Here is a 20942-nt window from a genome sequence, read left to right on the forward strand (position 1 = left end):
GTTTCTATGGAAACGACTCGATATTCTTTTGGGCAACGAGTTTCACCTGTCCGATGCACTATTCCTCCTTTAACGCATCCCTCGCTCCCTCACATTGACGAATTAACACAGAAATTGCGTCGCTATGAGATACTATGGGTTCTATGACATCTCCTTCTAAATTGAGTAACGTTTCTATGGAAACGACTGGATATTATTTGGGCCACGAGTTTCTCCTGTCCGAAGCACTATTCCTCCTTTAACGCATCTCTCGCTCCCTCACATTGACGAATTGACACAGAAATTGCGTCGCTATGAAATACTATGGGTTCTCTGACATCTCCTTCTAAATTGAGTAACGTTACTATGGAAACGTCTGGATATAATTTGGGCCACGAGTTTCTCCTGTCCGATGCACTATTCCTTCTTTACTGCATCCCTCGCTCCCTCACTTTGACTAATTAACACAGAAATTGTGTCGCTATGAAATACTATGGGTTCTATGCATCTCCTTCTAAACTGAGTAACGTTTCTAAGGAAACGACTAGATATCCTTTTGGGCCACGAGTTTCTCCTATCCGATGCACTAGTCCTTCTTTAACGCATCCCTCGCTCCCCTCACATTGACGAATTAACACAGAAATTGCGTCGCTATGAAATACTATGGGTTCTATGCATCTCCTTCTAAATTGAGTAACGTTTCTATGGAAACGACTGGATATTCTTTTGGGCGACGAGTTTCTCCTGTCCGATGCACTATTCCTTCTTTAACGCATCCCTCGCTTCCTCACATCAACGATTTAAAACAGAAATTGCGTCGCTATGAAATACTATGGGTTCTATGCATCTCCTTTGTACATTGAGTAACGTTTCTATGGAAACGACTCGATATTCTTTTGGGCCACGAGTTTCACCTGTCCGATGCACTATTCCTCCTTTAACGCATCCCTCGCTCCCTCACATTGACTTATTAACACAGAGATTGTGTCGCTATGAAATACTATGGGTTCTATGCATCTCCCTTCTAAATTGAGTAACGTTTCTTTGGAAACGACTGGATATTCTTTTGGGCCACGAGTTACTCCTGTCCGATGCACTATTCCTCCTTTAAACGCATCCCTCGCTCCCTCACATTTTTGAATTAACACAGAAATTACGTCGCTATGAAATACTATGTGTTCTGTGACATCTCCTTCTAAATTGAGTAACGTTTCTATGGAAACGACTGGATATTATTTGGGCCACGAGTTTCTCCTGTCGATGCACTATTCCTTCTTTACTGCATCCCTCGCTCACTCACATTGACTAATTAACACAGAAATTGTGTCGCTATGAAATACTATAGGTTCTATGCATCTCCTTCTAAATTGAGTAACGTTTCTAAGGAAACGACTGGATATTCTTCTGGGCCACGAGATTCTCCTGTCCGAAGCACTATTCCTTCTTTAACGCATCCTCGCTCGCTCACATTGAAGAATCTAACACAGAAATTGCGCCGCTCTGAAATACTATGGGTTCCATGCATCTCCTTCTAAATCGAGTAACGTTTTCTATGGAAACGACTGGATATCCTTTTGGGCCACGACGTTCTCCTGTCCGATGCACTATTCCTCTTTTAACGCATCCCTCGCTCCTTCACATTGCCGAATTAACACAGAATTGCGTCGCTATGAATATCTTTGGGTTCTATGACATCTCCTTCTAAATTGAGTAACGTTTCTATGGAAACGACTGGATATTCTTTTGGGCGACGGGTATCTCCTGTCCGATGCACTATTCCATCTTTAACGCATCCCTCGCTTCCTCACATTAACGATTTAAAACAGAAGTTGCGTCGCTATGAAATACTATGGGTTCTATTCATCTCCTTGTACATTGAGTAACGTTTCTATGGAAACGACTCGATATTCTTTTGGGCAACGAGTTTCACCTGTCCGATGCACTATTCCTCCTTTAACGCATCCCTCGCTCCCTCACATTGACGATTAACACAGAAATTGCGTCGCTATGAGCTCCTATGGGTTCTACGACATCTCCTTCTAGATTGAGTAACGTTTCTATGGAAACGACTGGATATTCTTTTGGGCCACGAGTTTCTCCTGTCCGATGCACTATTCCATCTTTAACGCATCCCTCGCTCCCTCACCATTGACGAATTAACACAGAAATTGCGTCGCTATGAAATACTATGGGTTCTATGCATCTCCTTCTAAATTGAGTAACGATTCTATGGAAACGACTGGAAATTCTTTTGGGCCACGAGCTTCTCCTGTCCGATGCACTATTCCTCCTTTAACGCATCCCTCGCTCCCTCACATTGACTTATTAACACAGAGATTGTGTCGCTATGAAATACTATGGGTTCTTTGCATCTCCTTCTAAATTGAGTAACGTTTCTTTGGAAACGACTGGATATTCTTTTGGGCCACGAGTTACTCCTGTCCGATGCACTATTCCTCCTTTAACGCATCCCTCGCTCCCTCACATTTTTGAATTAACACAGAAATTACGTCGCTATGAAATACTATGTGTTCTGTGACATCTCCTTCTAAATTGAGTAACGTTTCTATGGAAACGACTGGATATTATTTGGGCCACGAGTTTCTCCTGTCCGATGCACTATTCCTTCTTTACTGCATCCCTCGCTCACTCACATTGACTAATTAACACAGAAATTGTGTCGCTATGAAATACTATGGGTTCTATGCATCTCCTTCTAAATTGAGTAACGTTTCTAAGGAAACGACTGGATATTCTTCTGGGCCACGAGATTCTCCTGTCCGAAGCACTATTCCTTCTTTAACGCATCCCTCGCTCGCTCACATTGAAGAATTAACACAGAAATTGCGCCGCTCTGAAATACTATGGGTTCCATGCATCTCCTTCTAAATCGAGTAACGTTTCTATGGAAACGACTGGATATCCTTTTGGGCCACGACGTTCTCCTGTCCGATGCACTATTCCTCTTTTAACGCATCCCTCGCTCCTTCACATTGCCGAATTAACACAGAAATTGCGTCGCTATGAATATCTTTGGGTTCTATGACATCTCCTTCTAAATTGAGTAACGTTTCTATGGAAACGACTGGATATTCTTTTGGGCGACGGGTATCTCCTGTCCGATGCACTATTCCATCTTTAACGCATCCCTCGCTTCCTCACATTAACGATTTAAAACAGAAGTTGCGTCGCTATGAAATACTATGGGTTCTATTCATCTCCTTGTACATTGAGTAACGTTTCTATGGAAACGACTCGATATTCTTTTGGGCAACGAGTTTCACCTGTCCGATGCACTATTCCTCCTTTAACGCATCCCTCGCTCCCTCACATTGACGAATTAACACAGAAATTGCGTCGCTATGAGCTCCTATGGGTTCTACGACATCTCCTTCTAGATTGAGTAACGTTTCTATGGAAACGACTGGATATTCTTTTGGGCCACGAGTTTCTCCTGTCCGATGCACTATTCCATCTTTAACGCATCCCTCGCTCCCTCACATTGACGAATTAACACAGAAATTGCGTCGCTATGAAATACTATGGGTTCTATGCATCTCCTTCTAAATTGAGTAACGATTCTATGGAAACGACTGGAAATTCTTTTGGGCCACGAGCTTCTCCTGTCCGATGCACTATTCCTCCTTTAACGCATCCCTCGCTCCCTCACATTGACTTATTAACACAGAGATTGTGTCGCTATGAAATACTATGGGTTCTTTGCATCTCCTTCTAAATTGAGTAACGTTTCTTTGGAAACGACTGGATATTCTTTTGGGCCACGAGTTTCTCCTGTCCGATGCACTATTCTTCCTTTAACGCATCCCTCGCTCCCTCACATTTTTGAATTAACACAGAAATTACGTCGCTATGAAATACTATGGGTTCTGTGACATCTCCTTCTAAATTGAGTAACGTTTCTAGGGAAACGACTGGATATTATTTGGGCCACGAGTTCCTCCTGTCCGATGCACTATTCCTTCTTTACTGCATCCCTCGCTTCCTCACATTGACGAATTAACACAGAAATTGCGTCGCTATGAAATACTATGGGTTCCATGCATCTCCTTCTAAATCGAGTAACGTTTCTATGGAAACGACTGGATATCCTTTTGGGCCACGAGTTTCTCCTGTCCGATGCACTATTCCTCTTTTAACGCATCCCTCGCTCCCTCACATTGCCGAATTAACACAGAAATTGCGTCGCTATGAATATCTTTGGGTTCTATGACATCTCCTTCTAAATTGAGTAACGTTTCTATGGAAACGACTGGATATTCTTTTGGGCCACGAGTTTCTCCTGTCCGATGCACTATTCCTTCTTTAACGCATCCCTCGCTCCCTCACATTGACTAATTAACACAGAAATTGCGTCGCTATGAAATACTATGGGTTCTATGACATCTCCTTCTAAATTGAGTAACGTTTCTATGGAAACGACTGGATTTTCTTTTGGGCCACGAGTTTCTCCTTTCCGATGCACTATTCGTTCTTTATTGCATCCCTCGCTCCCTCACTTTGATTAATTAACACAGAAATTGGGTCGCTATGAAATACTATGGGTTCTATGCATCTCCTTCTAAACTGAGTAACGTTTCTATGGAAACGACTGGATATTCTTTTGGGACACGAGTTTCTAATTTCCGGTGCACTATTCCTTCTTTACTGCATCCCTCGCTCCCTCACATTAACTAATTAACACAGAAATAGTGTCGCTATGAAACACCATGTTTTTCTATGCATCTCCTTCTAAATTGAGTAACGTTTCTATGGAAACGACTGGATATTCTTCTGGGGCACGAGTTTCTCCTCTCCGATGCACTATTCCTCCTTTAACGCATCCCTCGCTCACTCACATTGACGAATTAACACAGAAATTGCGTCGCTATGAAATACTATGGGTTCTATGACATCTTCTTCTAAATTGAGTAACGTTTCTATGGAAACGACTGGATATTCTTTTGGGGCACGAGTTTCTCCTGTCTGATGCACTATTCCTTCTTTACTGCATCCCTCGCTCCCTCACATTGACTAATTAACACAGAAATTGTGTCGCTATGAAGTACTATGGGTTCTATGCATCTCCTTCTAAATTGAGGAACGTTTCTATGGAAACGACTGGATATTCTTTTGGGCCACGAGTTTCTCCTGTCCGATGCACTATTCCTCCACTAACGCATCCCTCGCTCCCTCACATTGACGAATTAAAACAGAAATTGCGTCGCTATGAAATACTATGGCTTCTATGCATCTCCTTCTAAATTGAGTAACGTTTCCATGGAAACGACTGGATATTCTTTTGGGCCACGAGTTTCTCCTGTCCGAAGCACTATTCCTCCTTTAACGCATCCCTCGTTCCCTCACATTGACGAATTAACACAGAAATTGGTTCGCTATGAGATATTATGGGTTCTATGTCATCTCCTTCTAAATTGAGTAACGTTTCTATGGAAACGACTGGATATTCTTTTGGGCCTCGACGTTCTCCTGTCCGATGCACTATTTCATCTTTAACGCATCCCTCGCTCCCTCACATTGACGAATTAACACAGAAATTGCGTCGCCATGAAATACTATGGGTTCTATGCATCTCCTTGTAAATTGAGGAACGTCTCTATGGAAACGACTGGTTATTCTTTTGGGCCACGCGTTTCTCTTGTCCGATGCGCTATTCCTTCTTTACTGCATCCCTCGCTCCCTCACATTGACTAATTAACACAGAAATTGTGTCGCTATGAAACACTATGGGTTCTATGCATCTCCTTCTAAATTGAGTAATGTTTCTATGGAAACGACTGGATATTCTTTTGGGCCCCGAGTTTCTCCTGTCCGATGCAATATTCCTTCTTTACTGCATCCCTCGCTCCCTCACGTTGACTTATTTACACAGAGATTGTGTCGCTATGAAATACTATGGGTTCTATGCATCTCCTTCTAAATTGAGTAACGTTTCTATGGAAACGACTGGATATTCTTTTGGGCCTCGAGTTTCTCCTGTCCGATGCACTATTCCTTCTTTACTGCATCGCTCGCTCCCTCACATTGACTTATTAACTCGGAGAATGTGTCGCTATGAAATACTATGGGTTCTATGCATCTCCTTCTAATTTGAGTAACGTTTCTATGGAAACGACTTGATATATTTTGGGCCAAGAGTTTCTCCTGTCCAATGCACTATCCCTCCTTTAACGCATCCCTCGCCCCCTCACATTGATGAATTAACACAGAAATTGCCTCGCTATGAAATACTTTGTGTTCTGTGACATCTCCTTCTAAATTAAGTAACGTTTCTATGGAGACGACTGGATATTCTTTTGGGAAACGAGTTTCACCTGTCCGATGCACTATTCCTCCTTTAACGCATCCCTCGCTCCCTCACATTGACGAATTAACACAGAAATTGCGTCGCTATGAGCTCCTATGGGTTCTACGACATCTCCTTCTAGATTGAGTAACGTTTCTATGGAAACGACTGGATATTCTTTTGGGCCACGAGTTTCTCCTGTCCGATGCACTATTCCATCTTTAACGCATCCCTCGCTCCCTCACATTGACGAATTAACACAGAAATTGCGTCGCTATGAAATACTATGCGTTCTATGCATCTCCTTCTAAATTGAGTAACGATTCTATGGAAACGACTGGAAATTCTTTTGGGCCACGAGCTTCTCCTGTCCGATGCACTATTCCTCCTTTAACGCATCCCTCGCTCCCTCACATTGACTTATTAACACAGAGATTGTGTCGCTATGAAATACTATGGGTTCTTTGCATCTCCTTCTAAATTGAGTAACGTTTCTTTGGAAACGAGTGGATATTCTTTTGGGCCACGAGTTTCTCCTGTCCGATGCACTATTCTTCCTTTAACGCATCCCTCGCTCCCTCACATTTTTGAATTAACACAGAAATTACGTCGCTATGAAATACTATGGGTTCTGTGACATCTCCTTCTAAATTGAGTAACGTTTCTATAGAAACGACTGGATATTATTTGGGCCACGAGTTCCTCCTGTCCGATGCACTATTCCTTCTTTACTGCATCCCTCGCTCCCTCACATTGACGAATTAACACAGAAATTGCGTCGCTATGAAATACTATGGGTTCCATGCATCTCCTTCTAAATCGAGTAACGTTTCTATGGAAACGACTGGATATCCTTTTGGGCCACGATATTCTCCTGTCCGATGCACTATTCCTCTTTTAACGCATCCCTCGCTCCCTCACATTGCCGAATTAACACAGAAATTGCGTCGCTATGAATATCTTTGGGTTCTATGACATCTCCTTCTAAATTGAGTAACGTTTCTATGGAAACGACTGGATATTCTTTTGGGCCACGAGTTTCTCCTTTCCGATGCACTATTCGTTCTTTATTGCATCCCTCGCTCCCTCACTTTGATTAATTAACACAGAAATTGGGTCGCTATGAAATACTATGGGTTCTATGCATCTCCTTCTAAACTGAGTAACGTTTCTATGGAAACGACTGGATATTCTTTTGGGACACGAGTTTCTAATTTCCGGTGCACTATTCCTTCTTTACTGCATCCCTCGCTCCCTCACATTGACTAATTAACACAGAAATAGTGTCGCTATGAAATACCATGGGTTTCTATGCATCTCCTTCTAAATTGAGTAACGTTTCTATGGAAACGACTGGATATTCTTTTGGGCCACGAGTTTCTCCTCTCCGATGCACTATTCCTCCTTTAACGCATCCCTCGCTCACTCACATTGACGAATTAACACAGAAATTGCGTCGCTATGAAATACTATGGGTTCTATGACATCTTCTTCTAAATTGAGTAACGTTTCTATGGAAACGACTGGATATTCTTTTGGGCCACGAGTTTCTCCTGTCTGATGCACTATTCCTTCTTTACTGCATCCCTCGCTCCCTCACATTGACTAATTAACACAGAAATTGTTTCTATATGAAATACTATGGGTTCTATGCATCGCCTTCTAAATTGAGTAACGTTTCTATGGAAACGACTGGATATTCCTTTGGGCCACGAGTTTCTCCTGTCCGATGCACTATTCCTTCCTTACTGCATCCCTTGCTCCCTTACATTGACTAATTAACACAGAAATTGTGTCGCTATGAGATACTATGGGTTCCATGCATCTCCTTCTGAATTGAGTAACGTTTTTATGGAGAGGACTGCATATTCTTTTGGGCCACAAGTTTCTCCTGTCCGATGCACTATTCCTTCTTTAACGCATCCCTCGCTCCCTCACATTGACGAATTAAAACAGAAATTGCGTCGCTATGAAATACTTTGGGTTCTATGCATCTCCTTCTAAATTGAGTAACGTTTCTATGGAAACGACTGGATATTCTTTTGGGCCACGAGTTTCTCCTGTCTGATGCACTATTCCTTCTTTACTGCATCCCTCGCTCCCTCACATTGACTATTTAACACAGAAATTGTGTCGCTATGAAATACTATGTGTTCTATGCATCTCCATCTAAATTGAGTAACGTTTCTATGGAAACGCCTGGATATTCTTTTGGGCCACGAGTTTCACCTGTCCGATGCACTATTCCTCCTCTAACGCATCCCTCGCTCCCTCACATTGATGAATTAACACAGAAATTGCTTCGCTATGAAATACTATGGCTAATGTGACATCTCCTTCTAAATTGAGTAACGTTTCTATGGAAACGACAGGATATTCTTTTGGGCCACGAGTTTCTCCTGTCCGATGCACTAATCCTTCTTTAACGCATCCCTCGCTCCCTCACATTGACTATTTAACACAGAAATTGTGTCGCTTTGAAATACTATGGGTTCTATGCATCTCCTTCTAAATTGAGTAACGTTTCTATGGAAACGACTGGATATTTTTTTGGGACACGAGTTTCTCCTGTCCGGTGCACTATTCCTTCTTTACTGGATCCCTCGCTCCCTCACATTGACTAATTAACACAGAAATAGTGACGCTATGAAATACTATGGGTTTCTATGCATCTCCTTCTAAATTGAGTAACGTTTCTATGGAAACGACTGTATATTCTTTTGGGCCACGAGTTTCTCCTGTCCGATGCACTATTCCTTCTTTACTGCATCCCTCGCTCCTTCACATTGACTAATTAACACAGAAATTGTGTCGATATGAAATACTATAGGTTCTATGCATCTCCTTCTAAATTGAGTAACGTTTCTATGGAAACGACTGGATATTCTTTTGGGCCACGAGTTTCTCCTGTCCGATGCACTATTCCATCTTTAACGCATCCCTCGCTCCCTCACATTGACGAATTAACACAGAAATTGCGTCGCTATGAAATACTATGGGTTCTATGCATCTCCTTCTAAATTGAGTAACGATTCTATGGAAACGACTGGAAATTCTTTTGGGCCACGAGCTTCTCCTGTCCGATGCACTATTCCTCCTTTAACGCATCCCTCGCTCCCTCACATTGACTTATTAACACAGAGATTGTGTCGCTATGAAATACTATGGGTTCTTTGCATCTGCTTCTAAATTGAGTAACGTTTCTTTGGAAACGACTGGATATTCTTTTGGGCCACGAGTTTCTCCTGTCCGATGCACTATTCTTCCTTTAACGCATCCCTCGCTCCCTCACATTTTTGAATTAACACAGAAATTACGTCGCTATGAAATACTATGGGTTCTGTGACATCTCCTTCTAAATTGAGTAACGTTTCTATGGAAACGACTGGATATTATTTGGGCCACGAGTTCCTCCTGTCCGATGCACTATTCCTTCTTTACTGCATCCCTCGCTCCCTCACATTGACGAATTAACACAGAAATTGCGTCGCTATGAAATACTATGGGTTCCATGCATCTCCTTCTAAATCGAGTAACGTTTCTATGGAAACGACTGGATATCCTTTTGGGCCACGAGTTTCTCCTGTCCGATGCACTATTCCTCTTTTAACGCATCCCTCGCTCCCTCACATTGCCGAATTAACACAGAAATTGCGTCGCTATGAATATCTTTGGGTTCTATGACATCTCCTTCTAAATTGAGTAACGTTTCTATGGAAACGACTGGATATTCTTTTAGGCCACGAGTTTCTCCTGTCCGATGCACTATTCCTTCTTTAACGCATCCCTCGCTCCCTCACATTGACTAATTAACACAGAAATTGCGTCGCTATGAAATACTATGGGTTCTATGACATCTCCTTCTAAATTGAGTAACGTTTCTATGGAAACGACTGGATTTTCTTTTGGGCCACGAGTTTCTCCTTTCCGATGCACTATTCGTTCTTTATTGCATCCCTCGCTCCCTCACTTTGATTAATTAACACAGAAATTGGGTCGCTATGAAATACTATGGGTTCTATGCATCTCCTTCTAAACTGAGTAACGTTTCTATGGAAACGACTGGATATTCTTTTGGGACACGAGTTTCTAATTTCCGGTGCACTATTCCTTCTTTACTGCATCCCTCGCTCCCTCACATTGACTAATTAACACAGAAATAGTGTCGCTATGAAATACCATGGGTTTCTATGCATCTCCTTCTAAATTGAGTAACGTTTCTATGGAAACGACTGGATATTCTTTTGGGCCACGAGTTTCTCCTCTCCGATGCACTATTCCTCCTTTAACGCATCCCTCGCTCACTCACATTGACGAATTAACACAGAAATTGCATCGCTATGAAATACTATGGGTTCTATGACATCTTCTTCTAAATTGAGTAACGTTTCTATGGAAACGACTGGATATTCTTTTGGGCCACGAGTTTCTCCTGTCTGATGCACTATTCCTTCTTTACTGCATCCCTCGCTCCCTCACATTGACTAATTAACACAGAAATTGTTTCTATATGAAATACTATGGGTTCTATGCATCGCCTTCTAAATTGAGTAACGTTTCTATGGAAACGACTGGATATTCCTTTGGGCCACGAGTTTCTCCTGTCCGATGCACTATTCCTTCCTTACTGCATCCCTTGCTCCCTTACATTGACTAATTAACACAGAAATTGTGTCGCTATGAGATACTATGGGTTCCATGCATCTCCTTCTGAATTGAGTAACGTTTTTATGGAGAGGACTGCATATTCTATTGGGCCACAAGTTTCTCCTGTCCGATGCACTATTCCTTCTTTAACGCATCCCTCGCTCCCTCACATTGACGAATTAAAACAGAAATTGCGTCGCTATGAAATACTTTGGGTTCTATGCATCTCCTTCTAAATTGAGTAAAGTTTCTATGGAAACGACTGGATATTCTTTTGGGCCACGAGTTTCTCCTGTCAGATGCACTATTCCTTCTTTACTGCATCCCTCGCTCCCTCACATTGACTATTTAACACAGAAATTGTGTCGCTATGAAATACTATGTGTTCTATGCATCTCCATCTAAATTGAGTAACGTTTCTATGGAAACGACTGGATATTCTTTTGGGCCACGAGTTTCACCTGTCCGATGCACTATTCCTCCTCTAACGCATCCCTCGCTCCCTCACATTGATGAATTAACACAGAAATTGCTTCGCTATGAAATACTATGGCTAATGTGACATCTCCTTCTAAATTGAGTAACGTTTCTATGGAAACGACTGGATATTCTTTTGGGCCACGAGTTTCTCCTGTCCGATGCACTAATCCTTCTTTAACGCATCCCTCGCTCCCTCACATTGACTATTTAACACAGAAATTGTGTCGCTTTGAAATACTATGGGTTCTGTGCATCTCCTTCTAAATTGAGTAACGTTTCTATGGAAACGACTGGATATTCTTTTGGGCCACGAGTTTCTCCTCTCCGATGCACTATTCCTCCTTTAACGCATCCCTCGCTCACTCACATTGACGAATTAACACAGAAATTGCGTCGCTATGAAATACTATGGGTTCTATGACATCTTCTTCTAAATTGAGTAACGTTTCTATGGAAACGACTGGATATTCTTTTGGGCCACGAGTTTCTCCTGTCTGATGCACTATTCCTTCTTTACTGCATCCCTCGCTCCCTCACATTGACTAATTAACACAGAAATTGTTTCTATATGAAATACTATGGGTTCTATGCATCGCCTTCTAAATTGAGTAACGTTTCTATGGAAACGACTGGATATTCCTTTGGGCCACGAGTTTCTCCTGTCCGATGCACTATTCCTTCCTTACTGCATCCCTTGCTCCCTTACATTGACTAATTAACACAGAAATTGTGTCGCTATGAGATACTATGGGTTCCATGCATCTCCTTCTGAATTGAGTAACGTTTTTATGGAGAGGACTGCATATTCTATTGGGCCACAAGTTTCTCCTGTCCGATGCACTATTCCTTCTTTAACGCATCCCTCGCTCCCTCACATTGACGAATTAAAACAGAAATTGCGTCGCTATGAAATACTTTGGGTTCTATGCATCTCCTTCTAAATTGAGTAAAGTTTCTATGGAAACGACTGGATATTCTTTTGGGCCACGAGTTTCTCCTGTCAGATGCACTATTCCTTCTTTACTGCATCCCTCGCTCCCTCACATTGACTATTTAACACAGAAATTGTGTCGCTATGAAATACTATGTGTTCTATGCATCTCCATCTAAATTGAGTAACGTTTCTATGGAAACGACTGGATATTCTTTTGGGCCACGAGTTTCACCTGTCCGATGCACTATTCCTCCTCTAACGCATCCCTCGCTCCCTCACATTGATGAATTAACACAGAAATTGCTTCGCTATGAAATACTATGGCTAATGTGACATCTCCTTCTAAATTGAGTAACGTTTCTATGGAAACGACTGGATATTCTTTTGGGCCACGAGTTTCTCCTGTCCGATGCACTAATCCTTCTTTAACGCATCCCTCGCTCCCTCACATTGACTATTTAACACAGAAATTGTGTCGCTTTGAAATACTATGGGTTCTGTGCATCTCCTTCTAAATTGAGTAACGTTTCTATGGAAACGACTGGATATTTTTTTGGGACACGAGTTTCTCCTGTCCGGTGCACTATTCCTTCTTTACTGGATCCCTCGCTCCCTCACATTGACTAATTAACACAGAAATAGTGACGCTATGAAATACTATGGGTTTCTATGCATCTCCTTCTAAATTGAGTAACGTTTCTATGGAAACGACTGTATATTCTTTTGGGCCACGAGTTTCTCCTGTCCGATGCACTATTCCTTCTTTACTGCATCCCTCGCTCCCTCACATTGACTAATTAACACAGAAATTGTGTCGATATGAAATACTATAGGTTCTATGCATCTCCTTCTAAATTGAGTAACGTTTCCATGGAAACGACTGGATATTCTTTTGGGCCACGAGTTTCTCCTGTCCGATACACTATTCCTTCTTTACTGCATCCCTTGCTCCCTTACATTGACTAATTAACATAGAAATTGTGTCGCTATGAAATACTATGGGTTCTATGCATCTCCTTCTAAATTGAGTAACGTTTCTATTGGAACGACTGGATATTCTTTTGGGCCACGAGTTTCTCCTGTCCGATGCACTATTCCTTCTTTACAGCATCCCTCGCTCCCTCACATTGACTAATTAACACAGAAATTGTGTCGCTATGAAATACTATGGGTTCTATGCATCTCCTTCTAAATTGAGGAACGTTTCTATGGAAACGACTGGATATTCTTTTGGGCCACGAGTTTCTCCTGTCCGATGCACTATTCCTCCACTAACGCATCCCTCGCTCCCTCACATTGACGAATTAAAACAGAAATTGCGTCGCTATGAAATACTATGGCTTCTATGCATCTCCTTCTAAATTGAGTAACGTTTCCATGGAAACGACTGGATATTCTTTTGGGCCACGAGTTTCTCCTGTCCGAAGCACTATTCCCCCTTTAACGCATCCCTCGCTCCCTCACATTGACGAATTAACACAGAAATTGCGTCGCTATGAGATATTATGGGTTCTATGTCATCTCCTTCTAAATTGAGTAACGTTTCTATGGAAACGACTGGATATTCTTTTGGGCCTCGACTTTCTCCTGTCCGATGCACTATTTCATCTTTAACGCATCCCTCGCTCCCTCACATTGACGAATTAACACAGAAATTGCGTCGCCATGAAATACTATGGGTTCTATGCATCTCCTTGTAAATTGAGTAACGTCTCTATGGAAACGACTGGTTATTCTTTTGGGCCACGCGTTTCTCTTGTCCGATGCGCTATTCCTTCTTTACTGCATCCCTCGCTCCCTCACATTGACTAATTAACACAGAAATTGTGTCGCTATGAAACACTATGGGTTCTATGCATCTCCTTCTAAATTGAGTAATGTTTCTATGGAAACGACTGGATATTCTTTTGGGCCACGAGTTTCTCCTGTCCGATGCAATATTCCTTCTTTACTGCATCCCTCGCTCCCTCACGTTGACTTATTTACACAGAGATTGTGTCGCTATGAAATACTATGGGTTCTATGCATCTCCTTCTAAATTGAGTAACGTTTCTATGGAAACGACTGGATATTCTTTTGGGCCACGAGTTACTCCTGTCCGATGCACTATTCCTCCTTTAACGCATCTCTCGCTCCTTCACATAGATGAATTAACACAGAAATTGCGTCGCTATGAAATACTGTGGGTTCAATGCATCTCCTTCTAAATTGAATAACGTTTCTATGGAAACGACCTGGATATTCTTTTGGGCCACGAGTTTCTCCTATCCGATGCACTATTCCTTCTTTAACGCATCCCTCGCTCCCTCACATTGACGAATTAACGCAGAAATTGCGTCGCTATGAAATACTATGGGCTCTATGCATCTCCTTCTACATTGTGTAACGTTTCTATGTAAACGACTGTATAATCTTTTGGGCCACGAGTTTCTTCTGTCCGATGCACTATTCCTCCTTTAACGCATCCCTCGCTCCCTCACATTGACGAATTAACACAGAAATTGCGTCGCTATGAGTTACTATGGGTTCTATGACATCTCCTTCTAGATTGAGTAACGTTTCTATGGAAACGACTGGATATTCTTTTGGGCCACGAGTTTCTCCAGTCCGATGCACTATTCCATCTTTAACGCATCCCTCGCTCCCTCACATTGACGAATTAACACAGAAATTGCGTCGCTATGAAATACTATGGGTTCTATACATCTCCTTCTAAATTGAGTAACGTTTCTATGGAAACGACTGGATATTCTTTTGGGCCACGAGTTTCTCCTGTCCGATGCACTATTCCTTCTTTACTGCATCGCTCGCTCCCTCACATTGACTTATTAACTCGGAGAATGTGTCGCTATGAAATACTATGGGTTCTATGCATCTCCTTCTAATTTGAGTAACGTTTCTATGGAAACGACTTGATATATTTTGGGCCAAGAGTTTCTCCTGTCCAATGCACTATCCCTCCTTTAACGCATCCCTCGCTCCCTCACATTGATGAATTAACACAGAAATTGCCTCGTTATGAAATACTTTGTGTTCTGTGACATCTCCTTCTAAATTAAGTAACGTTTCTATGGAGACGACTGGATATTCTTTTGGGAAACGAGTTTCTCCTGTCCGATGCACTATTCCTTCTCTAACGCATCCCTCGCTCCCTCACATTGACTAATTAACACAGAAATTGCGTTGCTATGAAATACTATGGGTTCTATGACATCTCCTTCTAAATTGAGTAACGTTTCTATGGAAACGACTGGATTTACTTTTGGGCCACGAATTTATCCTGTCCGATGCACTATTCGTTTTTTATTGCATCCCTCGCTCCCTCACTTTGACTAATTAACACAGAAATTGTGTCGCTATGAAATACTATGGGTTCTATGCATCTCCTTCTAAATTGAGTAACGTTTCTACGGAAAGGACTGGATATTCTTTTGGGACACGAGTTTCTCCTGTCCGGTGCACTATTCCTCCTTTACTGCATCCCTCGCTCCCTCACATTGACGAATTAACACAGAAATTGCGTCGCTATGAAATACTATGGGTTCTATGACTTCTTCTTCTAAATTGAGTAACGTTTCTATGGAAACGATTGGATATTCCTTTGGGCCACGAGTTTCTCCTGTCCGATGCACTATTCCTTCTTTACTGCATCCCTCGCTCCCTCACATTGACTAATTAACACAGAAATTGTGTCGATATGAAATACTATGGGTTCTATGCATCTCCTTCTAAATTGAGTAACGTTTCTATGGAAACGACTGGATATTCTTTTGGGCCACGAGTTTCTCCTGTCCGATGCACTATTCCTTCTTTTCTGCATCCCTTGCTCCCTTACATTGACTAATTAACACAGAAATTGTGACGTTATGAAATACTATGGGTTCTATGCATCTCCTTCTAAATAGAGTAACGTTTCTATGGAAACGACTGGATATTCTTTTGGGCCACGAGTTTCTCCTGTCCGATGCACTATTCCTTCTTTACTGCATCCTTCGCTCCCTCAAATTGACTAATTAACACAGAAATTGAGTCGCTATGAAATACTATGGGTTCTATGCATCTCCTTCTAAATTGAGGAACGTTTCTATGGAAACGACTGGATATTCTTTTGAGCCACGAGTTTCTCCTGTCCGATGAACTATTCCTCCTTTAACGCATCCCTCGCTCCCTCACATTTACGAATTAACACAGAAATTTGGTAGCTATGAAATACTAAGTGTTCTGTGACATGCCCTTCTAAATTGAGTAACGTTTCTATGGAAACGACTGGATATTATTTGGGCCACCAGTTTCTCCTGTCCGATGCACTATTCCTTCTTTACTGCATCCCTCGCTCCCTCACATGGACTAATTAACACAGCAATTGTGTCGCTATGAAATACTATTTGTTCTATGCATCTCCTACTTAATTGAGTAACTTTTCTATTGAAACGACTGGATATTCTTTTGGGCCACGAATTTCTCCTGTCCGATGCACTATTCCGTCTTTAACGCATCCCTCGCTACCTCACATTGACGAATTAACACAGAAATTGCGTCGCTATGAAATACTATGGGTTCTATGCATCTCCTTCTAAATTGAGTAACGTTTCTATGGAAAGGACTGGATATTCTTATGGGCCACGAGTTTCTCCTGTCCGATGCACTATTCCTTCTTTAACGCATCCCTCGCTCCCTCACATTGACGAATTAAAACAGAAATTGCGTCGCTATGAAATACTATGGGTTCTATGCATCTCCATCTAAATTGAGTAACGTTTCTATGGAAACGACTGGATATTCTTTTGGGCCACGAGCTTCTCCTGTCCGAAGCACTATTCCTCCTTTAACGCATCCCTCGCTCCCTCACATTGACGAATTAACACAGAAATTGCGTCGCTATGAGATACCATGGGTTCTATGTCATCTCCTTCTAAATTGAGTAACGTTTCTATGGAAACGACTGGATATTCTTTTGGGCCACGAGTTTCTCCTGTCCGATGCACTATTCCATCTTTAACGCATCCCTCGCTCCCTCACAGTGACGAATTAACACTGAAATTGCGTCGCTACGAAATACTATGTGTTGTGTGACATCTCCTTCTAAATTGAGTAACGTTTCTATGGAAACGACTGGATATTATTTGGGCCTCGAGTTTCTCCTGTCGGATGCACTATTCGTTCTTTACTGCATCCCTCGCTCCCTCACATTGACTAATTAACACAGAAAATGTGTCGCTATGAAATACTATGGGTTCTATGCATCTCCTTCTAAATTGAGTAACGTTTCTATGGAAACGACTGGATATTCTTTTGGGCCAAGAGTTTTTCCTGTCCGATGCACTATTCCTTCTTTACTGCATCCCTCGCTCCCTCGAATTGACTAATTAACACAGAAATTGTGTCGCTATGAAATACTATGGGTTCTATGCATCTCCTTCTAAATTGAGGAACGTTTCTATGGAAACGACTGGATATTCTTTTGAGCCACGGGTTTCTCCTGTCCGATGCACTATTCCTCCTTTAACGCATCCCTCGCTCCCTCACATTGACGAATTAACACAGATATTTGGTAGCTATGAAATGCTATGTGTTCTGTGACATCCCCTTCTAAACTGAGTAACGTTTCTATGGAAACGACTGGATATTGCTTGGGCCACGAGTTTCTCCTGTCCGATGCACTATTCCTTCTTTACTGCATCCCTCGCTCCCTCACATGGACTAATTAACACAGCAATTGTGTCGCTATGAAATACTATGGGTTCTATGCATCTCCTACTTAATTGAGTAACTTTTCTATGGAAACGACAGGATATTCTTTTGGGCCACGAATTTCTCCTGTCCGATGCACTATTCCGTCTTTAACGCATCCCTCGCTCCCTCACATTGACGAATTAACACAGAAATTGCGTCGCTATGAAATACTATGGGTTCTATGCATCTCCTTCTAAATTGAGTAACGTTTCTATGGAAAGGACTGGATATTCTTTTGGGCCACGAGTTTCTCCTGTCCGATGCACTATTCCTTCTTTAACGCATCCCTCGCTCCCTCACATTGACAATTTAAAAAAGAAATTGCGTCGCTATGAAATACTATGGGTTCTATGCATCTCCATCTAAATTGAGTAACGTTTCTATGGATACGATTGGATATTCTTTTGGGCCACGAGTTTCTCCTGTCCGATGCACTATTCCATCTTTAACGCATACCTCGCTCCCTCACAGTGACGAATTAACACAGAAATTGCGTCGCTACGAAATACTATGAGTTCTGTGACATCTCCTTCTAAATTGAGTAACGTTTCTATGGAAACGACTGGATATAATTTGGGCCACGAGTTTCTACTGTCCGATGCACTATTCCTTCTTTACTGCATCCCTCGCTCCCTGACATTGATTAATTAACACAGAAATTGTGTCGATATGAAATACTATGGGTTCTATGCATCTCCTTCTAAATTGAGTAACGTTTCTATGGACACGACAGGATATACTTTTGGGCCACGAGTTTCTCCTGTCCGATGCACTATTCCTTTTTTAACGCATCCCCCGCTCCCTCACATTGACGAATTAACACAGAAATTGCGTCGCTATGAAATACTATGTGTTCAATGCATCTCCTTCTAAATTGAAAACGTTTCTATGGAAACGACTGGATATTCTTTTGGGCCACAAGTTTCTCCTATCCGATGCACTATTCCTTCTTTAACGCATCCCTCGCTCCCTCACATTGACGAATTAAAACAGAAATTGCGTCGCTATGAAATACTATGGGTTCTATGCATCTCCTTCTACATTGTGTAACGTTTCTATGTAAACGACTGTATATTCTTTTGGGCCACGAGTTTCTCCTGTCCGATGCACTATTCCTCCTTTAACGCATCCCTCGCTCCCTCACATTGACGAATTAACACAGAAATTGCGTCGCTATGAGATACTATGGGTTCTATGACATCTCCTTCTAGATTGAGTAACGTTTCTATGGACACGACTGGATATTCCTTTAGGCCACGAGTTTCTCCAGTCCGATGCACTATTCCATCTTTAACGCATCCCTCGCTCCCTCACATTGCCGAATTAACACAGAAATTGCCTCGCATTGAAATACTATGGGTTCTGTGACATCTCCTTCTAAATTGAGTAACGTTTCTATGGAAACGACTGGATATTCTTTTGGGAAACGAGTTTCTCCTGTCCGATGCACTATTCCTTCTCTAACGCATCCCTCGCTCCCTCACATTGACTAATTAACACGGAAATTGCGTCGCTATGAAATACTATGGTTACTATGATATCTCCTTCTAAATTGAGTAACGTTGCTATGGAAACGACTGGATTTTCTTTTGGGCCACGAGTTACTCCTGTCCGATGAACTATTCTTTCTTTATTGCATCCCTCGCTCATTCACTTTGACTAATTAACACAGAAATTGCCTCGCTATGAAATACTATGGGTTCTGTGACATCTCCTTCTAAATTGAGTAACGTTTCTATGGAAACGACTGGATATTCTTTTGGGAAACGAGTTTCTCCTGTCCGATGCACTATTCCTTCTCTAACGCATCAATCGCTCCCTCACATTGACGAATTAACACAGAAATTGCGTCGCTATGAGATACTATGGGTTCTAAGACATCTCCTTCTAGATTGAGTAACGTTTCTATGGACACGACTGGATATTCCTTTAGGCCACGAGTTTCTCCAGTCCGATGCACTATTCCATCTTTAACGCATCCCTCGCTCCCTCACACTGCCGAATTAACACAGAAATTGCGTCGCTATGCAATACTATGGGTACTATACATCTCCTTCTAAATTGAGTAACGTTTCTATGGATACGACTGGATATTCTTTTGGGCCACGAGTTTCTCCTGTCCGATGCACTATACCTTCTTTTCTGCATCCGTTGCTCCCTTACATTGACTAATTAACACAGAATTTGTGTCGCTATGAAATACTATGGGTTCTATGCATCTCCTTCTAATTTGAGTAACGTTTCTATGCAAACGACTGGATATTCTTTTGGGCCACGAGTTTCTCCTGCCCGATGCACTATTCCTCCTTTAACGCATCCCTCGCTCACTCACATTGACGAATTAACACAGAAATTGCGTCGCTATGAAATACTATGGGTTCTATGACATCTTCTTCTAAATTGAGTAACGTTTCTATGGAAACGACTGGATATTCTTTTGGGCCACGAGTTTCTCCTGTCCGATGCACTATTCCTTCTTTTCTGCATCCCTTGCTCCCTTACATTGACTAATTAACACAGAAATTGTGTCGCTATGAAATACTATGGGTTCTATGCATCTCCTTCTAAATAGAGTAACGTTTCTATGGAAACGACTGGATATTCTTTTGGGCCACGAGTTTTTCCTGTCCGATGCACTATTCCTTCTTTTCTGCATCCCTTGCTCCCTTACATTGACTAATTAACACAGAAATTGTGTCGCTATGAAATACTATGTGTTCTATGCATCTCCTTCTAAATTGAGTAACGTTCCTATGGAAACGACTGGATATTCTTTTGAGCCACGAGTTTCTCCTGTCCGATGCACTATTTCTCCTTGACCGCATCCCTCGCTCCCTCACATTGACGAATTAACACAGAAATGTG

Source organism: Schistocerca piceifrons, chromosome 4, assembly GCF_021461385.2.
Source record: "Schistocerca piceifrons isolate TAMUIC-IGC-003096 chromosome 4, iqSchPice1.1, whole genome shotgun sequence".
Lineage (NCBI taxonomy): Eukaryota > Metazoa > Arthropoda > Insecta > Orthoptera > Acrididae > Schistocerca > Schistocerca piceifrons.